This window comes from Anas platyrhynchos, chromosome 1, assembly GCF_047663525.1.
Source record: "Anas platyrhynchos isolate ZD024472 breed Pekin duck chromosome 1, IASCAAS_PekinDuck_T2T, whole genome shotgun sequence".
NCBI classification, from domain to species: Eukaryota; Metazoa; Chordata; class Aves; order Anseriformes; family Anatidae; genus Anas; species Anas platyrhynchos.
Genome location: NC_092587.1, coordinates 82,156,717 through 82,162,716, shown reverse-complemented (window position 1 = coordinate 82,162,716; position 6,000 = coordinate 82,156,717).

The window sequence follows — 6,000 nt, the reverse complement described above, 5'->3', positions numbered from 1 at the left end:
CAGTCCAAGAAGGACATGAAACAGTTGGAGAGTGGCCAGAGCAGGGCGACAAAGATGGTGAAGGGCCTGGAGGGGAAGACGTATGAGGAGTGGCTGAGGGCACTGGGCCTGTTCAGCCTGCAGAAGAGGAGGCTGAGGGGGGACCTCATAGCGGTCTACAACTTCCTTGCAAGGGGGGGTGGAGAGGCAGGTGACCTATTCTCTAAACACTAGCGATAGGACCCATGGGAATGGTGTTAAGCTGAGTCAGGGGAAGATTAGGCTGGACATCAGGAAGAGGTTCCTCACTGAGAGAGTGGTTGCACACTGGAACAGGCTCCCCAGGGAAGTAGTCACTGCACCAAGCCTGTCTGAATTTAAAAAGCAATTGGAGTGTGCACTTAGTAACATGGTCTAAACTTTTGGATAGACCTGTGCGGTGCCAGGAGTTGGACTTGATGATCCTTAGGAGTCCCTTCCAACTCGGGGTATTCTCTGATACTATGATTTCTTATGACTTGATGTATACTGGGGTATTAGACTGTCTTTTTGCAGGCTCTGTGACTGAAATGAATTTACAATTAGACTTCTGTAAAAGAAAACCAGACAACCAGTGGACAGGCTGTGGAGACATACCCCTGAAAATGTGAACCAGCTATGCTCCAATGCTGGCAGTCTAATGGGAAGAATCATGTAATGAATATCTTAAAATCACTTGCTTTTCGTGGGGAACTTCAACTTCCCTGACTTATCCTGGAAGCACAACACAGCCCAGAGAAAGCAGTCTAGGAGATTTCTGGAGAGCGTGGAAGATAGTTTCCTGACGCAGCTGGTTAGTGAACCTACCAGGGGTGGTACCCCGCTAGACCTTCTCTTCACAGAGAAGTACTGGTGGAGGATGTGATTGTCGGGAGCTGTCTTGGGCAGAGTGACCACAAAATGGTGGAGTTCACTATTTTTGGTGAGGCTAGGAAGGGGACCAGTAAAACCGCTGTATTGGACTTTCGGAGGGCTGACTTTGAGCTGCTCAGGACACTGGTTGGTAGAGTCCCTTGGGAGGTGGTTCTGAAGGGCAGAGGGGTCCAGGAAGGCTGGGCGCTCTTCAAGTGGGAAATCTTAATGGCGTAGGAGCGGTCTGTCCTCATGTGCCCAAAGACGAGCCGGCAGGGAAGAAGACCAGCCTGGCTCAACAGAGAATTGTGGCTTGAGCTTAGGAGAAAAAAGAGGGTTTATAATCTTTGGAAAAGTGGGCAGGCCACTAGGGAGGACTATAAGGATGTAGCGAGGCTGTGCAGGGACAAATTAGGAAGGCCAAAGCTCATCTGGAGCTCAATCTGGCTACTGCCGTTAAAGATAACAAAAAACGTTTTTATAAATACATCAACACAAAAAGGAGGACTAAGGAGAATCTCCATCCTTTGCTGGATGCGGGGGGAAACTTAGTTACAAGAGATGAGGAAACGGCGGAGGTGCTCAATGCCTTCTTTGCCTCAGTCTTTAGCAGCAATACTGGTTGTTCTCTGGATACCCAGTACCCCGAGCGGGTGGAAGGGGATGGGGAGCAGGATGTGGCCCTCACTATCCACGAAGAACTGGTTGGTGACCTGCTACAGCACTTGGATGTGCACAAATCAATGGGGCCAGATGGGATCCACCCAAGGGTACTGAGAGAACTGGTAGAGGAGCTGGCCAAGACCCTATCCATCATTTATCAGCAGTCCTGGCTATTGGGGGAGGTCCCAGTTGACTGGCGGCTAGCAAATGTGACGCCCATCTACAAGAAGGGCCAGAGGGCAGACCCGGGAAACTACAGGCCTGTCAGTTTGACCTCAGTACCAGGGAAGCTCATGGAGCAGATCCTCTTGAGAGTCATCACGCGGCACTTGCAGGGCAAGCAGGCGATCAGGCCCAGTCAGCATGGGTTTATGAAAGGCAGATCCTGCTTGACGAACCTGATCTCCTTCTATGACAAAGTGATGTGCTGGGTGGACGAGGGAAAGGCTGTGGATGTGGTCTACCTTGACTTCAGCAAGGCATTTGACACCGTCTCCCACAGCATTCTCCTCAAGAAACTGGCTGCTCTTGGCTTGGACTGGCGCACGCTTCGTTGGGTTAGAAACTGGCTGGATAGCCGGGCCCAAAGAGTCGTGGTAAATGGAGTCAAGTCCGGTTGGAGGCCAGTCACCAGTGGCGTCCCCCAGGGCTTGGTGCTGGGGTCGGTCCTCTTTAATATCTTCATCAATGATCTGGACGAGGGCATTGAGTGCACCCTCAGTAAGTTTGCAGATGACACCAAGTTAGGTGCGTGTGTCGATCTGCTCGAGGGTAGGAATGCTCTGCAGGAGGATCTGGATAGGCTGCACCAATGGGCTGAGGTCAACTGCATGAAGTTCAACAAGGCCAAGTGCCGGGTCCTCCACCTGGGGTGCCATAACCCCAAGCAGAGCTACCGGCTGGGAGATGAGTGGTTGGAGAGCTGCCAGGCAGAGAAGGACCTGGGAGTGATGGTGGACAGTCAGCTGAATATGAGCCAGCAGTGTGCTCAGGTGGCCAAGAAGGCCAACGGCATCCTGGCTTGTATCAGAAACAGTGTGACCAGCAGGGCTAGGGAGGTGATCGTCCCCCTGTACTCGGCTCTGGTGAGGCCGCACCTCGAGTACTGTGTTCAGTTTTGGGCCCCTCGCTACAAGAAGGACATCGAGGTGCTTGAGCGGGTCCAGAGAAGGGCGACGAAGCTGGTGAGGGGCCTGGAGAACAAGTCCTACGAGGAGCGGCTGAGGGAGCTGGGCTTGTTCAGCCTGGAGAAAAGGAGGCGCAGGGGCGACCTTATTGCTCTCTACAGATACCTTAAAGGAGGCTGTAGTGAGGTGGGGGTTGGCCTGTTCTCCCACGTGCCTGGTGACAGGATGAGGGAGAATGGGCTTAAGTTGCGCCAGGGGAGTTTTAGGTTGGATCTTAGGAAGAACTTCTTTACTGAAAGGGTTGTTAGACACTGGAACAGGCTTCCCAGGGAGGTGGTGGAGTCACCATCCCTGGAAGTCTTTAAAAGACGTTTAGATGTAGAGCTTAGGGATATGGTTTAGTGGGGTACTGTTAGCGTCAGGTCAGAGGTTGGACTCGATGATCTTGAGGTCTCTTCCAACCTAGAAAATTCTGATTCTGATTCTGGTGTTGTCTTTTGTCTATAGTAGTAAATCTGGATACTTGGGGCTGGCGGTTATGTCTGGACCACTTTCAAGCTGGATGTGTGAAATTCTCCCATTCTACTGTATTCATCAGCAGAGATGACTGGCCCAGAAGCATTTTTGCTGATATTCAAAACGTTTTTAGTGAGGCAGATGTATCTGCTACTCAAAAATGCAATGATTACATGTTCCACAGCTAGCTGGTAAGGACTCCCTCTTCTTGGAAATGGCTTGCATGATGTTGCTCAGTTCGAGTTCAGCAAGGATCAGTCATTGGTCAGTCTTGTGTCTTCTGTTTATTTTTGGTCATTATATTTTTGTTTTTACTTTTTTTTTTTTTTTTTTTAATTTAAGTTATTTTATTTTAACCAAGATCTCCCTGATCTGCCTGTGGGCTTTTGTTTAGCAGGGTCTAGTGGGACTGAGAAGGAAGAGCAGGTTTGAAGGTGGAAGAAGCTTAATTCAGTTTTTCTACCATTTTACCTTTTCCAACACTGTGAAGAGATTACACGAGTGCCATCCACAGTTTAGTGTTGAATTATTTTGTCACCCCTCAATGCAGCAGAAAATAGATTCCAATAGTGCAATGAAGATGAAGCCAACCAGAGGAAATAAAAGTAAGGAAATGCATGAGTCTTGATGTATTTGTAAATGACTCTCTGGGAGAAGAAAAATGCACTTGTAAAAAATAAACTCAGTATAAGGTCTATTAAAAATCAAATTTTATGAAAAATGTAAAAATCCTTTAGTCATTTTTGTTCCAAGTCAGAATAAGTCTTTATTTGTTCAAGTGGCTTTTGTATAATATAGTTCCGCACATTTTCAAAAACTTTACATGTTTGTGTTCATCTTGCTCATTCTTCTCTTTTGTCCATTGAAGGCATAGAGGAAGAGGTTTTTAATCTTTTTTCCTTTTTTCCTTTTATTCTCTTTCTATTTTTGTCACAATCTCTTGCCAAATTTGATAAATATATTAAGATCAAGTAAGATTAAGATCAACTCTGAGAGTAAAAAAGATAAAAGGTTTTACGCATTACTATTAATATTTACAAAAAACAACCAACCAAACAAAAAAGCCACACAAAAACACTGTAAATGTTTAACAATATTTAATAATATTTAATAAACAATATCCAACTCTTAGCTTCCTTCGTGGTATTCTGCTACGTTCAGTGACTTTTACTTCCTTGTGCAATAAGCACAGTGTAAATGAGTTGACAGATTTGAAAATCCATTTTGTTTTTATCCTCATAACAATGGAGAATATGGTCATGGAAACAAAGACCTTCTTTATTTATGGGCTTGTGAGTGTGTACGCAGAGATCCTTTGCCAAGCTTTTCTGTCAGCACATTTCATATGTAACATGTTTTGATTTTCCTCATTGCCACAAGATTATCCACTGCCAGCTTTGGTGCCCTGCAAAGCGAATGTGGAGGACCTAGGAGCTCCCTGTTGCCTGCATCACTCAAAAAACAACATACTGGCATGCTACCAAGAAGATGTGTACTTTTTCTGACAGCATAAATTCATCCTAGTCTGAGCTATTTCAGTCCTTTTTGTTCTGAACTTTCCTCCCTTCTGAGTGCTCATTCTCCCTTCTCTTACCGTATGGTGGGCACTGTGGCTTATGCTGCAAAACCGCTCTTTTTGCTTGCGACGTTTTCTACCAGATCAGCATCCTGAAAGTTGCTCATTGCATAAAGAAATGAGCATTACATTCTGCACAAGAAAAAGTAAAATGCCCTCTAAATAATTAGTAGTGACAGCAATACCTGAAACACAGCTGTTGATTTTGATGCTAGTAGCTGGGATGGAGGTTGCCTGCTAAAGGGTGAGTGATCTTTTTTTATAGATAAGTATAAAATACACCAATGATTTTTCAATGGATCTGAGTCCAGATGATTGAAAATATCTAGTGTTTTATTTTTTCTCTTGTACAAAGGTGTTGAAAAAGCAATCAGGAACTTGGTTGGCAAGTCACTTCCATTTCAGGTAACCCAATATCATGCAGCCACCCAGTTAGTGGAAATTTTATTTTGAATTTGTTGACTAAAATGGGAAGGAGTTCAGCTGCTGCTAAGAGGATAGACAGCAGGAACTGCTGAACAGGGAGCAGGAAAGAGAGGGATGGGGGCTGGAGATGAGTGCCCTGGACAATCAAGTTCCTCATGTCTCTTCTCAGAGGGATGAGGAGACCGAAAGAGGAGGACTTGAAGAAATAACAGATCATCAACAGAACAAGAAAAGCCATAGGTTGACAATGCTATTTGGGAAAACCTTGCTCTTCCTCAGACAGAACTGAGCTTCCAGGATGTTGATTTTAGGCTTGCAGAGCTCCAGGATTAGTTTTTTTACCTGGAGTTTCTAAATAAAGCTGGTTTGCTGCTGGAGGAGCTGACCTTCGCTTTCTCCAGCTGCTGAAGGTCAGATCCCAGTGCAGAGGAGTTCTCATCTTGGAGCGCACCAGTAAGATGTGATGCTGGCGTGCTTTTATGTTCAGACTCACTTAACAAGTGCAAATTAGCTGATTTCCCTTCTAGCTGAGAATGGAACAAGTGAAGTTGCTACACAGTAGCATAAAGCATATGACATAAAACTCAGTGCAAAGTGGCATAGGAGGGGAAGGTTGATTTAGTTTTAAAATGAAATGACTGTTTTTATGTGGTCCTATTGCTACAGCTGCAGAAGCACCAAGAGAAATTTGTCCCAGTTTTTGTGTGTGTGCTACTTGTGATGACATGGAGCATAAAAGTCGCTGGTTTCATGTCTCCAGGATTCTCCTTCAGTTAGTGCCCCTTAGTTTTGGATGCATCTTCTGTATGCTTTTGAAGCTGA